This window comes from Gopherus flavomarginatus, chromosome 18 (assembly GCF_025201925.1).
Source record: "Gopherus flavomarginatus isolate rGopFla2 chromosome 18, rGopFla2.mat.asm, whole genome shotgun sequence".
NCBI lineage: Eukaryota > Metazoa > Chordata > Testudines > Testudinidae > Gopherus > Gopherus flavomarginatus.
In genome coordinates, this window is record NC_066634.1 from 5,324,341 (window position 1) to 5,340,582 (window position 16,242).

Genomic DNA, 16,242 nt, shown 5'->3' on the forward strand with positions numbered 1-16,242 from the left:
CCAGAGCCATGAGCTGTGCGGACCCGCTGCCCCGGGGATGGGACACGGGGCCTTTCACCTCTAGGGGGCTGGCTCTGATCTGTGCCCTTTTCTCTAAGCACCAGACCCCTCCACCAACCAGAGCCAGGAAGAGAACCTAGGAGTCCTGGCTCCCAGCCACTCCCACCCCCAATCACTAGACCCCTGCTAGAGCCAGGGTATATAACAGGGCAGGTGCCAGGCATTAGGTTCACGCAGCGTTTCACAGGCAGTAGCAGAAACAGGAAGCGAGTGCCGGCTCTGCGCAGATGTCCCCTTTTGCGGATTTATCTGCTGCTCCTTTAACAACTCAGGATCTACATTTATCACTCCCTCCCCTGCTCACAAGGGCCAGAAACCACAATCCCCACCCCCGTCTTCTGTCTGTGTGCCACATCACTTGGCTAAGAACAGGGTCTGCAGTGACACCACCTGAGGAGGTTGGCCAGGCCCCTCCACCCTCATGCTCCACGGTGGGCACAGGGCCCAGCTGGGTCAGGAAGGAATCTCTGCCTGGCTCCATGGGAGAGGGCCGCTCTATGGGGGGCACTGTTTGTGTGCATGTGTGGGGGGAGCCCTATTCTCCTCTGAGCTGCTGCTCCAGGGAGGTCACACAGGCCTATTGGAAAAGGTCAGGGCAGCTTGGGCACCTCTTGATGCCTGAGAGTCCCCCTGTTCCCAGCTGGTCCCCGGACTGGACAGCACCAAAGTGGGGCTGGGAAGTGATGGTGGGGGCAGGGGCTCGGCAGCTGCAGGAGGGGATGTGGTTTGCTGGGCGTTGCAGGGAGCTGGCTTTGCTCTGACCACAGTAGCTTTGGGCTGGAGATTGCTGAGAAACCATCTGATGGGGAAGAAAGGGGCTGAGTGCATCACGGGCTTCCTGGGGCTGCAGCCCCCGGCGCAGTTCCTCATTCTGCTCGCACTCAGGCCTCAGGCTCGGTGGAGCTCAGCACTGGGGTGTTGCTGGAAGCGCTGAGGGGCCCCCCACTGCCCCGTCATGGCGTCTGCTCTGACCGTCCTCCTCCTCGGTGAGTATCAGAGACAGCCAGGGTGTGTGCCCATGGGGCGGGGTGTATGTGTGAAGGTCTGAGACCAGGGTATAGGATCAAATTGCTCTGGAATCTGGTCACTAACATGCCTTCTCCTCTCCAGGCTGCTGGCTGGCCAGGCACAGTGGGGTGTGGGGAGGTGAGTATCAGTCTGTGGGGAGGATGGTAACATCAAGGACGGGGGAGGGGATGCCTGGGGTAGGGAAAAGAGGAACTGAGCCCTGAACCTTCCCCAAAACTCAACCCAAACTGCCCCTGTGAGCTCAGACCCGGCCCCATTCTTCTGTGCCACCCTGCCCCAACCCCATGGAGTAACTAGGAGCCAAATGTGGCTCCCAGGTCTGACAAAGCAGACAGGAACCGTCCCCTGGTTCAATGTCCTGCCCCCAACAGGCTGTTAGTGTTGGCGGGGGGGGGGGGGGGGGGAACACATGGATTTATTTCAGCTCATACAAAGGCTAACAGGGCCTGTCTATGGGCTTTAGATCCTCTTGGGGAACTGAAACATTCACTGTCAGTGCAGCCATGGGGAGAACCCCCCAGATCTGCCGCTGCCTCCAGATCCACCCTCAACAGCTCCCTCCCCAGCACTTACAGCGCCTCCCCCCCGCCCCCACTGTTTCCAAGGCCTGGGGAAAGGTGGGTTTTGTGTGACCCCTGATGGTCACAGATTCTATTTCCAACCCCGGGGTTGGGGGGGCAGAACTGCAAGGGGCCCAGTGGTCAAGCTCCCTGGCCGGCCTCAGAGGGGGCTGGGGGGGCAGGTGATCTCTCATGCAGTTAGGTCCTGAGCTACGTCTGGGTGAACCCCCTGCCCCCGAGCCCCATGGGCAAGCAGTGCCAACCCTGGTAGGGGACAGACTCCTAAAGAGGTCGAATGACAGATGGACTGAATTGGGGAGGAGGGGAGGTGGGGGGGGCTATGTCTCCCCTGTTTAACTCCTGTCTCTTGTTGGAAGGAGGGCGTGAATACCCCAAACCCACCATCTCGGTGACCCCCAGCAGCGTGGTGGTGCTCGGGGGAAGCGTCACCATCCGCTGTGAGGGTCAGTACCCGGGCATGGAGTTCGTTCTGCGTAAAGCTGGACACCCAAACCCGCAGGTGCAGTCGGTGCGTGATTGGACTGTGGCTGAATTTCCCATCCCCAGTGTCAGCCGGGAAGATGGAGGGAGCTACACCTGCGAATATCACTCCATAACGGAACAGAGTCGCTGGTCGTATCCCAGCAACCCCGTCGAGATCATTGTAGGAGGTGAGGGAGGGGTCCGGCTCGGCGTCCCTGTTCCCAGTCCCACCCCCTGCCAGACCCTAACAGAGGCTCGGTGCCAATGGGACACTCAGAGCCAGGCTCTGCCCTGAGCCCTAACCCAGCAGAGGGGACGCCCCTCCGGGGAGTGGGGTTGGAGTCACTGGGGGGTTCCCCAGCCAGCGAGGAGCAGCAGCCCCTGGAGACTTGGGGCAGGGAGGCTACTTTAATGCTGCCGCTTGTGCGTAGGAACCGTGAGTCGCTATTTAATCCTGTGATCCCATCCCCTCTGTTCTCCAGGCCCCGGACGGAGCTGAATGAGGCAGGGGCTGCAGGAGAAGTGGTAGACTGGTCGACACATGGTGGGCTGGGACCCCAGAATGAGGAAGGGGGACCCCTGCACCCAGGAGGAGCTGCAGGAGGGTGGAGGGGGGGCTTTCCCAGGCAACACATCAGTTAGGGGGTGATGGGTGGAGCTGAAGATTATAAACCTCATTGTATAGTAGAGACTTGCACAGTCCCCTACAAGTCAGTGGTGGTGCTGTGTAGAGAACCCATGATTCCTGGCCCCCATCCTCTCTGTTCTAACCACTAGACCCCACTCCCCTCCCAGAGCCAGGGACAGAACCCAGGAGTCCTGGCTCCCAGCCCTCCCAGCAGAGAAGCCAGGGAGTGAATGGACCCTGGAGACTGGCCTGGCCGGTCACCCGCCGGGGAGCAGAGCTCTGGGCCCCCAGGTGCTGGGGTTGCTCCGTGTCTCATGCTGTTAGCCCAGGGCTGAGGGGAAACTCTGGCCCCTGTGGAAAGGCATCCAGGAGCCCATCCCCAGGCCTGCCTGGTCTGACCCACCACTGAGGCCGTGTGGTGAGGACGGGCCCCAGGACTGAGTGACGGGGCCTGTGTCTCACGGCCTGTCTGCTTCCCACTGCAGAGCCCAGCTACCCCAAACCCAGCATCTCCCTGAGCCCCAGCGGGGGGGGTCTCCCTGGGGCGAGCCGTGAGTGTCCGGTGTCGGGGGCAGCACCTGGGCAAGCGGTTCGTGCTGAATAAAGAGGGACGTCATTTCCCACCTGTGGATTCGGACGGGTTTGAGGCTGAGTTTCTCATCAGCCGCGTGAGCCGGGAGGACGGCGGGAGCTACAGCTGCTCCTATCACAGCAAATCGGAGCCGTTCGCTGAGTCATACCCCAGCGACCCCGTGGAGTTGGTGGTGAGAGGTGAGGGGCCTGGCTCGGCATGCCCATTTGCAGCCCCACCCCCAGCCAAACCCTCCTGGAGGCTCGGTGCCAATGGGACACTCAGAACCAGGCTCTGCCCTGAGTCCTGACCCTGCAATTCGGAGCAAAGAGGCTACGTTAATGCTGCCCTTTGTGCACAGGAGCTCTGAGTCGCTATTTAATCCCATGATCCAATCCCCTCTGTTCTCCAGGCCCCGCCCCAGGCAGTGCCCCAGCTGGAGCTGAATGTGACAGGAGCTGCAGGAGAAGTGGTGTCTTGGCCACACATGACATATGAGGCCCTCAAGAACTAGGCAGGTGCGGCTCCATGTCTGTGGGACTGAGAGCCCAGCTCGCAGGGCCAGGATTCTGTGTCAGGGGGACTCTGGGATCTGGGAGAGAATCTCTGCCAGGGGCCCCTGGATCTGCTGTGCCTGGGACCAGCTGGGGAATCTTAGAAGATTAGGGCTGGAAGAGACCTCAGGAGGTTCTTGTCCAACCTCTGCTGAAAGCAGGACCAACCCCTACAAAATCATCCCAGCCAGGGGGTTGTCAAGCTGGGCCTTGAAAACTTCTAAGGAAGGAGATTCCACCACCTCCCTAGGGAACCCAGTCCAGTGCTTCACCACCCTCCTAGTGAAACAGTTTTTCCTAATATCCAACATAAACCTCCCCCACTGCAACTTGAGACCATTACTCCTTGTTCTGTCATCTGCCACCACTGAGAACAGCCAAGCTACATCCTCTTTGGAACCCCCCTTTAGGTATCATAGAATCATAGACTTTAAGGTCAGAAGGGACTATTATGATAATTTAGTCTGACCTCCTGCACAACACAGGCTACAGAATCTCACCCATCCACTCCTGTATCAAACCTGTGTCTGAGCCTTTGAAGTCCTCAAATCATGGTTTAAAGACTTCAAGGTGCAGAGAATCTTCCAGCAAGTGACCTGTGCCCCACACTGCAGAGGAAGGCGAACCCCCCCCCAGGGCCTCTGCCAATCTGCCCTGGAGAAAAATTCCTTCTTGATCCCAAATATGGTGATCAGCTAAACCCTGAGCATGTGGGCAAGACTCACCAGCCAGCACTCAGGAAAGGATTCTCTGTAGTAACTCAGATCCCACCCCATTACAGACCATTCGGCATATTTACCTCTAATAGTCAAAGACCAATTAATTGCCAGAATCAGGCTGTCCCATCATACCATCCCCTCCATAAACATATCAAGCTTAGTCTTGAAGCCAGATATGTCTTTTGCCCCCACTACTCCCCTTGGAAGGCTGTTCCTGAACTTCACTCCTCTAATGGTTAGAAACCTTCATTAATTTCAAGTCTAAATTTCCTGATGGCCAGTTTATATCCATTTATTCTTGTCTCCATATTGGTACCGAGTTTAAATAATTCCTCTCCCTTCCTGGTATTTATCCCTCTGCTATATTTATAGAAAGCAATCATATCCCCCCTCAACCTTCTTTTGGTTAGGTTAAACAAGCCAAGCTCTTTCAGTCTCCTTTCATAAGACACGTTTTCCATTCCTCGGATCATCCTCGTAGCCCGTCTCTGTACCTGTTCCAGTTTGAACTCATCCTTCTTAAACATGGGAGACCAGAACTGCACACAGTATTCCAGATGAGGTCTCACCAGCGCCTTGTCTAACAGTACTAACACATCCTTAACTTTGCTGGAAATACCTCGCCTGATGCATACCAAGACCGCATTAGCTTTTTTAATGGCTATATCACATTGGCGGCTCAAAGTCATCCTGTGATCAACCAATACTCCGAGGTCCTTCTCCTCCTCTGTTGCTTCCAACTTGTTGTTAATCCCTAAATGCATGACTTTGCACTTTTCACTATTAAATTTCATCCTATTACTATTACTCCAGTTTACAAAGTCATCTAGATCTTCTTGTATGATATCCCGGTCCCTCTCTGTGTTAGCAATACCTCCCAGCTTTGTGTCATCCGCAAACTTTATTAGCACATTCCCGCTTTTTGTGCCAAGGTCAGTAATAAAAAGGTTAAATAAGATTGGTCCCAAAACCGATCCCTGAGGAACTCCACTGGTAACCTCCCTCCAGCCTGACAGTTCACCTTTCAGTACGACCCATTGTAGTCTCCCCTTTAACCAGTTCCTTATCCACCTTTCAATTTTCATATTGATCCCCATCTTTTCCAATTTAGCTAATAAGTCCCCATGTGGAACCATGTCAAATGCCTTACTGAAATCGAGGTAAATTAGATCCACTGCATTTCCTTTGTCTAAAAAATCTGTTACCTTCTCAAAGAAGGAGATCAGGTTGGTTTGGCACAATCTACCTTCTGTAAAACCATGTTGTATTTTGTCCCAGTTACCATTGACCTCAATGTCCTTAACCACTTTCTTCTTCAAAATGTTTTCCAAGACCTTATATACTACAGATGTCAAACTCACAGGCCTATAGTTACTCGGATCACTTTTTTTCCCTTTCTTAAAGATAGGAACTATGTTAGCAATTCTCCAGTCGTACGGTACAACCCCTGAGTTTACTGATTCATTAAAAATTCTTGCTAATGGGCTTGCAATTTCATGTGCCAGTTCCTTTAATATTCTTGGATGAAGATTATCTGGGCCCCCCGATTTAGTCCCATTAAGCTGTTTTGAGTTTGGCTTCTACCTTGGATGTGGTAATATCTACCTCCATATCCTCATTCCCGTTTGTCATCCTACCATTATCCCTAAGCTCCTCATTAAAGACTGAGGCAAAGTATTTGTTTAGATATTGGGCCATGCCTAGATTATCCTTAACCTCCACTCCATCCTCAGTGTTTAACGGTCCCACTTCTTTCTTTGTTTTCTTCTTATTTATCTGGCTATAGAACCTTTTACTATTGGTTTTAATTCCCTTTGCAAGGTCCAACTCTACATGGCTTTTGGCCTTTCTCACTTTATCGCTACATGTTCTGACCTCACTAAGGTAGCTTTCCTTGCTGATCCCTCCCAACTTCCATTCCTAGCAGGCTTTCTGCTTTTTCTTAATCACTTCTCTGAGTTGAAGGCTGCTATCAAATCCCCCCTCACTCTTCTTTTCTGCAGCTGGAGGCCGGGGCTGGGTGGGTGCCCGGGTCTGGCTCTCACAGCCTGTCTCCTGTGCGCAGATCCCAGCTTACTCAGACCCTCCATCTCTCTGAGCCCCACTGGGGTCACTGTCCCAGGGGCAGACGTCACCATCCGGTGTCAGGGGCAGCGCCAGGATGTGAGGTTCTTCCTGCACAAGGCTGGAGACCTGAACCCGCAGTGACACATGGACTCTGCTGGGGTCGGGGCCGAGTTCCTCATCCCCACCGTGGGCCGGCACCACGGAGGGAACTACAGCTGCAGCTACTGGCCCCGACTGCAGCCTTTCATCTGGTCATACGCCAGCAGCTCTGTGGAGCTGGTGGTAGCAGGTGAGGGGCCTGGCTCCACATCCCTGCTCCCAGCTGGACCCTCAGAAGGTCATCACCCTAATGGGAGATGGGCAGAGCCAGGGTCTGCCCGGAGCCCTAGGACTCGCCTGGACAGGGAGCAGGGACAATGTCACTGGGGGGTTCCCCAGCAGCTCCTGGAGGTTCAGGGCTGGGGGTGGGGGGATCCCTGCCTCAGGGGGAGCTGCCGAGCAGGGGCCTTTCCCAGGGGATGCTCCCAAGGCTGCCCCGACACTGGGGACTCACAGAGGGATCAGGACCTAGGGGCTGCCGAGCCGGCCCCGCCCCCAGCCACAAACCCCCCTCCCCAGACTGACAGTGATGATCGATGCCGAGTCACGGGCTGAGGTGGATTAAGGTTTCCTGGAGCTCTGGGCTAGGGCAAGGAGGGTCCCTCCCCCCCTTCCACATGCATCCCTCTCCTGTTCCGCCTCCTGAACCTGCGGCCCCGCCCATGGCCCCGCCCCTTTCTACCCCTTCCCCGGGGCCCCGCCCCTATTCCACCCAGCACCCTGCCCCTATTCCACCCACGGTCCTGCCCCATTCCATCCCCACACTGCAGCCCCGCAATCCACTTGCTACTTTCTGGCCCCCCCCCATGGCCCCAGTGCAGGAGATGCTCTGTCCCCCTGCCCCGGCCCCGGGGTGCAGTGAGGAGTGAGATCTCCCACAGCCCTGAGGCCGCGGCAGGTAGGGAGAGCTCCTCTCATCCCGTGGCTGCAAGGGAGGTCCCAGTTCTAAGGCTTCCCCTGCCCCCCTTCCCCTGTGCTTCTGCAGGGTACCAGGTTCGGGGTGCTGGGGCTTCTCCCAGCCTGTTCACCCAATGGCTGAGGCTCCGGGGCCCCCCAGCCATGAGTCCTGTAGGCTCAGTAACTGATCCACCACCAGTTGTGGAGGATGGGGGGCGATCTCTGAGTCGGTGTTTCAGCCCCTCGCCCTGCCCCGATGGACACTGATTCTATTCCCACAGGGGGAACCGACCTGACCCAGCCTGGAGCAGCGCCAGCTCCCACCCGCCCAGGCAGCGCGGGGCCAGGTACTGGGGCCAGCGGGGAATCTACTGAGTCACAGATTATGGGGCAGCTTTCCCCAGTGATTGCCCAGGGGAGGGATGGAGGCTGTTCTCAGGGGCAGTGACTCCTGCCCTGCTGATGGATTTGGGAGGGGAGCGAAGCCTCCTGCTCAGACATGAACCCACTGCTAATGGGGCAGCTGGAGGCTTCCTCTGGAGGAGCTGGGCCCATCAGTGGCCACAGAGTGGGGGGGGGGTCCTGGAACTCCCTGCGAAGCAACCACCATGGGAGGCAGGATACCAGGCTAGATGGGCCCATTGGACTGAGTCGGTGTGGCCGTGAGGAAGGGGGTGAAATGCCTTAGAAATGATGGCCAGGCCTGCTGCTGTTTCCCAGGCAGATCAGAATCGACGGCACCTCCAGGTCTAACCAGCCCCATCATCGCTGGGGCAAGCGCAGCAGCTGCCGCCGTCCTCCTCCTCCTCCTCCTCCTCCTTATGGCCTTCATCTGCTTCAGAAGGACCCAAGCCAGTAAGTGCCCCGCCCAGTGAGGGAAGGGTTAAACCTGGGATAGGGGCTGTGCCAGGAAAGCCAAGGAGTGTGGTGTGGGCTCAGCACAGGGTTCTGCTGCATGGGTAATCCCTGTACACACAGCTGTGCCACCCCAGAGGTGGATGCATCTGAGCACAGGGTGAGGGGTGCCTGAATAAAGAGCCACCAGCATCATGCCTCTCAGGTTCATTATAGCGAGTCACTAACGAGGGAGGATTGGGGACTTGAAAAGCCCCCCCAAGTTAATCTGCCCCTCCCCCCGGTGCATGCTCTGATGTTGTGCTGCCCCCTGCTGGTCTGTCCTGCCCAGCAGGAATCCAGGCTGAGCACCAGCAGCAGAGGGGAGCCCCCCAGGCACCCCCATCCCTGCTGCCCTGTGGGGGTGAGTGGCCGGGTGCCAGGATACCAGGGGATCCTGATCAGCTCATGGGGGATTCTGGTTTGTGTCCCTCTGCAGGAAAAGGATCCGCACCGAGACCAAGCAGGTAGGAACCCGGCTCCTCCCCTCTCCCGATGGACCTGCCGGGTCACAAGGTCCTGGGTTCTGTCCCCGGCTCTGGGAGGAGTGGGCGGTTGGGGGCCAGGACTCCTCAGAGATGCTCTGGGCCTGCTGACAGTGGAGGGGCATAACCTCAGAACAGCTGGAGTCACACCACACCCGCCCCCCCTTGGAAAGCAGTGACACCCCCCACCATGCAGCTCCCAGCTGTTCCTCTGCTCCTGCCTCTGCCTCTCCCTGTCCAGTGCAACTCCCCAGCTCAGCTGCTCTGCAGGAAGGGGCCCGGCTGCACCATGTGACCAAGCAATCTTGGGAATGGTAATGTGTGTGACGCGTTGGATCACAGACACTCCCTTTGGGACTGACACCTGATGCGCCAAGCCTATCTCTGAGCTTGTTTGCTCTGGCAGCTTGGGACTTCAGAACCTTGCCCAGTTTGAACCAGACTTGCTAGCCACTATAAACGTAGACCCTGGTCTGAACAACGTGCCCCCAAAGCTGCAGGCTTAAATGAAACCAGCTTAAGAAGTGCTCCTGTCTCCAACACTCAAATGCCCAGCTCCCAATGGGGTCCAAACCCTAAATAAATCTGTTTTACTCTGTATACAGGGTGAACTCATAAATTGTTCGCCCTCTATGGCACTGATAGAGAGATCTGCATGGCTGTTTGTCCCCCTCCTCCAGGTATTAATACATACTCTGGATTAATTAATATGTAAAAGTGATTTTATTAAATATAAAAAGTAGGATTTAAGCGAATTACTGAGCAAAATAAAACAGAACACACACATCTATGCCTAATACAGTAAGAAACTGAATACAGATAAAATATCACCCTCGGAGGAGTTCCAGTGAGCGTCCTCTTACAGACAAGTCTCCTTCTCGTCTGGGTCCAGCAATCACTCACACCCCCTGCACTTACTGTCCTTTGTTCCAGTTTCTTTCAGGTATCCTTTGGGGTGGAGAGGCCAGCTGAAGACCAAATGCAAGGGTCTCCCGGGGGCTTAAATACTTTCTCTTGTGGGTGGAGACTCCCTCCTCTCTCCTGTCCTGAATTCAGGTCCAACACGGAGTTTTGGAGTCACATGGACAAGTCACATGTCCATGCATGACTCAGTTCCTTAGCAGCCAGGCCACATTCCCCGGAAAGCTCAGATGTGGATTGGCATCTCCACGTTCATTGTTAGCTTAAGTGTTTCTTGATTGGGCACTTACTGAGAATAGTTTTTTCTCAGGAAGCTGACCAACTGCTTCACTGAGGCTACTTAGAATCAAACCAGCACACAGCCAATATTCATAACTTCGAATACAACAATGACACATGCATACAAATAGGATGAATATATCCAGTAGATCCTAACCTTTACAGAGATATGTTACATGGCATATGTAGCATAAAACATATTCCATTGTGTCATATATACCTTCATAAGCATATTTCCATAAAGCCTTATGGGGTGCAACATCACAGGGTTGCCTGGTTGAAAAGGGACCCTGGCGGCTCCAGTTGGCACTGCCAACCAGCCCGTTAAAAGTCAGGTCAGCAGCACAGCAGGGCCCTGGGGCTAAGGCAGGCTCCCTGCCTGCCCTAGCTCCATATAGCTCCCAAGAGTGGCTGTCAGGTCCCTGCGGCCCCTAGGCACTGGGGTGGCCAGCAAGGCTTCATGTGCTGCCCCCGCCCCAGTGCCGGCTGGGCAGATTCCATGGATCAGGATCCACGACCAATTTGAACTGTGGGGAGCAGAGCCTGTGGGTGCGAAGGCAGCATGAGGTGCACCTCACAGAGCCACTGCAGGGACTGGGTGGCTGCTTTCTTGAGCCCCGGTAAGCGCTGCTGTGACCCTGAACCCCTTCATGGAATCATAGAATATTAGTGTAGGAAGAGACCTCAGGAGGTTCTTATTTAGAATCACAGAACAGAGTATCAGGGTTGGAAGGGACCTCAGGAGGTATCTAGTTCAACCCCCTGCTTAAAGCAGGACCAATCCCCAGACAGATGTTTACCCCAGTTCCCTAAATGGTCCCCTCAAGGATTGAACTCACAACCTTGGGTTTAGCAGGCCAATGCTCAAACCACTAAGCTATCCCTTGTAGTCCACCCCCTGCTCAAAGCAGGACCAACCCCAACTAAATCATCCCAGCCAGGGCTTAATCAAGCCGGGCCTGAAAAACCTCTAAGGATGGAGATTCCACGACCTCCCTAGGTAACCCATTCCAGTGCTTCACCACCCTCCTAGTGAAATAGTGTTCCCTAATATCCAGCGTAAACCTCCCCCACTGCAACTTGAGACCATTGCTCCTTGTTCTGTCATCGGCCACCACTGAGAGCAGCCGAGCTCCATCCTCTTTGGAACCCCCCTTCAGGTAGTTGAAGGCTGCTATCAAATCCCCCCTCATTCTTCTCTTCTGCAGACTAAACAATCCCAGTTCCCTCAGCCTCTCCTTGTAAGTCATGTGTCCCAAACTCTTGATCATTTTCATTGCCCTCCGATGGACTCTCTTCAAATTGTCCACATCCCTTCTGTAGTGGGGGGACCAAAATTGGATGCATAAAACATATTCCAATTATGTCATATTTACTTTCATATTTCCATAAAGCATTATGGGGTGCAGTGCCACAATGTGACCCTGCATGTCCCCACCCACCTGTCGCCTCTGCCTGGGTTCTGTCCCCAGCTCTGGCAGGGGAGTGGGGTCTAGTGGTTGTGGCAGGGGGGCTGTTAGGGAACAGGGTTAATGTGAGGCAGAATGGTGGGGCTCTCTGGGTTTGTTGTGGAATCTCCCTGAGGGTGAGGGGGATATGACATTTACAAGTGGATTTTCTCTCTTTTAACACCAGCCCCTTGGGGGTGTTGAAGGCCCCGGCTCAGCAAGACCCCGTTTGTGAGTAACACACCCAAGGGGGTACCAGGGTGGGGCAGGACCCCTTGAGCAGGGGTGGGGCTTGTGGGGGTTCCACCCATATGGGGCAGGCCCTGATTTACAGCTGCTGCTGGGCAGGATCAAGCAGAGGGTCCCAGAGGTACCTGGTGTCAGCTGACCTTCCTGCCTCCTCCTGACCAGCTCCCTGTGGGTCACCCTCCCCTCCTAGGTCAGGGACTCCCTCTGTGGGCCCCCATTCTCTCCCCCTAGGCCCGGGGCTTTGTGTGTCTCCCCTTCACTTCTCCATCAGACCTTCCCAGCCAGTGACCTGGGAAGAATCCCTATCCATTTCTGGCTCCCAGCCCCCTGCTCTATCCACTAGACCCCACTCCCCTCCCAGAGCCGGGGATTGAACCCAGATATTCTGACTCCCAGCCCCCCTCCCACCCTGCCATAACCCCCTAGACTCTGCCGCTATCTCTGTGCCTCAGTTTCCCTCTCTGTAACATATGGCTAATGACCCTGGCCCATGCTGTGGGGTGGGGGAGGGGTGGCTCTGCTGGGCTCTGACTCCCCTGGCTGGACAGAGGGGTCGGAGCTGGGTGTGGGGTTCTGCTCTGGCCGTCCAGGGGTGCAGCTCAGCAGGTGTCTCTGTTCCACAGATGCCTCCGTTGACAACGGGAAAGAGCCGCAGACCCTGGTAAGTGTCCCCTGTTCCCCCATGGGGCCTGACCCCCAACCCAGACCCACATGGGCCCCACTCACCTGATCTGGCACACTCAGTGGATTGGGGTGGGGGTCGGGTTCCTAGGAGGGGCTTATGGGATTGCAGCTCGGGTTGCAGATGTATGTGTGTGTGTGTCCCTGTCACCCCCAGCTGGAGGGGACAAGCTCTGCTCTGTGTGAATGTATGTGGGGGGGAGGAGGTTGGTACACACACACACACACACACAAACACACACAAACAGTGACTCTCTCCCCTCCCATCCCCAGGAGCCCGACCCCAATGCTGACGGACTCACCTACGCTGAGCTGGATGGTCAGGCGCTGCAGGCCAAGCGGGGGGGCCTGGCCCCTGCCCCCGAGCTTGCCCAGCCCAGCGTGTACGCTGCAATCAACGTGCGCCGAGGAGCCCCGCAGTGAGAGCCCCCTGCAGCCACGGGGCGCTGGTCCCCAGAGGCAACAGACTCGCAGACTTTAAGGCCAGAAGGGTCCATCGTGATCATCTGGTCTGAGCTGCTGCACATCACAGGCCACAGAGCCTCACCCACCCACTCCTGTAGCAGACCCACAGTGTCCAGCTGAGTCACTGACGGCCTCAAATCATGGGTTAGAGCAGGGGTCTCCAAACTTTATGAGACGAGGACCATATTAGATTTTTTAAGGGGCTCCGTTGGCCAAAGCGACTGTGAAAGAAATTAAATATATGCAAATATATGCAAACTCATTAAAAAACAACACTACTGTGTCCGTGTTGCATTAAATTCTAAATTAGGTATAAAAGTTAATTGATGCAGGTACTGTGAAAATCACACAAAATGTTTGTCAATACATTAAAAGTCATTTCATATTTCTTTTTAAATGTTATTTCTAAAAAGTCACACATTTGGATCATACAAATACTGTTTGGTTCTATTAGTGCTGTAGTTAAAATTTAACCATTATGAATTTGTTAATTTCCATCTTCTTTACTCCATTTATTGGAGATATAATTAAGCATCTGGCTTGTATTTTCACTCTAAGGCAGGGGTCCGTGCCTGCTTGGCTGCAGCAACGACTCTCCCCTACGTTGGCTTCCCTTTTGGGGGGACACTGGCTCCCAGAGGCACTCACCCTTCTGCACAGCTCAGCTGTGCTGCCGCCTCCCCCGAGTTGCTGCTGGCAGCCCCTCCCCGTGCCTGCTCGACGTGCCTACTTAGATGTTCACGTCTCTCCTGTTGTTTGGAGGGCCGTACAAATGGAAACCCAGTGCTGGATCCGGCCTGTGGCCATAGTTTGGAGACCCCTGGGTTAGAGACTTCACAGAGAATCCACTACTGACACTAGTTTAAACCTGCCAGTGCCCCGTGCTGCAGACGAAGGTGAACCCTGCCAGGGTCTCTGCCAATCTGACCTGGTGGGAAATTCCTTCTGACCCCAAATATGGTGACCAGTTAGACCCTGAGCATGTGGGCAAGACCCACAAGCCAGAGACCTGGGGACGGATTCTCTGTACTAACTCTGTAGTAACTCAGAGCCCTCCCTAGCAAGTGTCCCGGCAACCGGCAAAGCGCCCCCCGCGGCATGCTGCTCCAAGCACACGCTTGGCATGCTGGGGCCTGGAGCCAGCCCTGGCTGGGAGAGTGGGGCCATTTTCCCACCCCTGCATTAGGGTGTGCCTGGGCACACCCCGCACACCCCATGCACAAGCCTATGTTGGTGGATAAAATATTGCAGGGATGGGCTGTGCCACCCACCACTCTTTGGGGGCCTTAAAGAAAGAGACTCGCTTCACCTCCATGGCTGCCACTCCTCCTCTCCTGGGCCTGCTGGGCCATCTGGACCCTGCTCCGCTGAGACATCCTGAGCAGAGTGGCTGGAGAGAGGGACCCTGACGCCATCACACGTCCCCCAACTGAACCCCCAACCCAGGAGGAAATGGAGTCGGACTTCAAAAGCAGCCAGTTTCAGCCCGGCTCCGAGATGCCCAAACCTGGGGGATTTTCCGGCTAGAGACTCGCTCCAGCGAATGGGGCCAGGGCTGAAACAAACCCCTCCTTTCACACGACGCCTGCCACGGCTCCCTTGTTTCCTGCTCTGCTGGGTCTGTACCAGCCGGTCCCAGGGGTCAGTGGGGGGTTTGCCGTGGGGCTGAGCAGGCTGCAGGCTCTGGACTCTGCCCCTGGCCCATGTTTAACCCTGTTCAGTGTGGGGCAGGGACTGGGGTGTGTTCGCATCTTGGGCCTTTTATTGTGTCTCCATGAACACTATAGGGTGTTCTGGGCCACCGCATGGTGGGCATTTGGGGGGAGCCGGGAGTTTGGGAGAAGTAGGTTGAGGGTGTTGAGAGGGGGGCTGAGGACAGAGGGGCTGGGATGGGAGACAGGAGTTTGAGGGCACACAGGCTCCCCCCAGAAAGTCAGAGCTGGGGGGGGGTAGGATTGTTGGGGTGTTTGATGGGGGAGGGGCAGATGGTGACCCCCCAGGAGGGAGCTGCCATTTCCACCCCTCAGTAGCATCCCCTCTCACTGCCCCCCTCCTGCTCCTGACCCCACAGTCCTCGGTCCCCCACTTTCTTTCCTCTCAGTCTCCTGCCCCCACACACCCCTTCTGCCCCACATTCCCTACCCCCTGTGAAAGTAGAATGAATTATATTGTAAAAATAAGAGTGGATTAAAGAAATGTTGTATGTACATTTAAGCAGGAATAAAAAATGTTGAACTACAGGTATCAGGAAAAGAAACATTAAGGCATAAACAATGAGTCCAGGTAAACTTATCAGATTCTGCTTCCTTTGTTATCCTAAGTTTGCGCCCTTTTATCTGTATAAATTGAGATAGTTTGAGTCTTGCCTGGTGCTCCCCCCACCAATTCCCTGGTGGATCCAGACCCTGTCCCCTGGGGTCTCACCAGAATAAAAAAAACAATCAGGTTCTTAAACAAGAAAAACTTTTAATTAAAGAGAGAAAAACAGTAAAAATTATCTTTGTAAATTTAAGATGGAATAGTTACGGGTCTTTCAGCTATAGACACTGGGAATACCCCCCCAGCCTAAGTATGCAAGTACAAATTAAAATCTTTTCAGCAAAATACAAATTTGAACTCCTTCCAGCCAAATACACATTTGCAAATAAAGAAAACAACCATAAGCCTAACTCGCCTGATCTACCTAGTACTCACTATTCCGAACTTATAAGAGCCTGTATCGGAGAGATTGGAGAGAAACTTGGTTGCACGTCTGGTCACTCTCAGAACCCAGAAAGAACAACCACCAAACACTAACAGCACACACACACACACACACACAAAAACTTCCCTCCCTCAAGATTTGAAAGTCTCCGTCCCCTGACTGGTCCTCTGGTCAGGTGACAACCAGGCTCACAGATCTTGTTAACGCTTTACAGGCAAAAGAGGTATAAAATACTCCTGTTCTATTAACTCCTATTATCTGTTTATGACACCCCCCTATGTCTCATCTTCCACTCCCCTCTTCCGCCTCTCTCACTCTGTAGATACTCCTGCCCCCACACATTCCCAACCCTCCCAATGCCCTTTCCTCCCCCCACTTCTCTGCTTCCCACACTTTGCACGTAGCCCCTACCCTCAGTGGGTCTGAGCTGGGTTGGGGGCAGGATTGTT

At 54.9% G+C, this 16,242-nt stretch overlaps 1 pseudogene; it reads left to right on the forward strand.

Annotated features, from left to right (window-relative positions):
* The first annotated feature begins 459 nt into the window (after window positions 1-459).
* Window positions 460-15,377, forward strand: LOC127036523 (immunoglobulin superfamily member 1-like; annotated as a pseudogene).
* The last annotated feature ends 865 nt before the right edge of the window (window positions 15,378-16,242 follow it).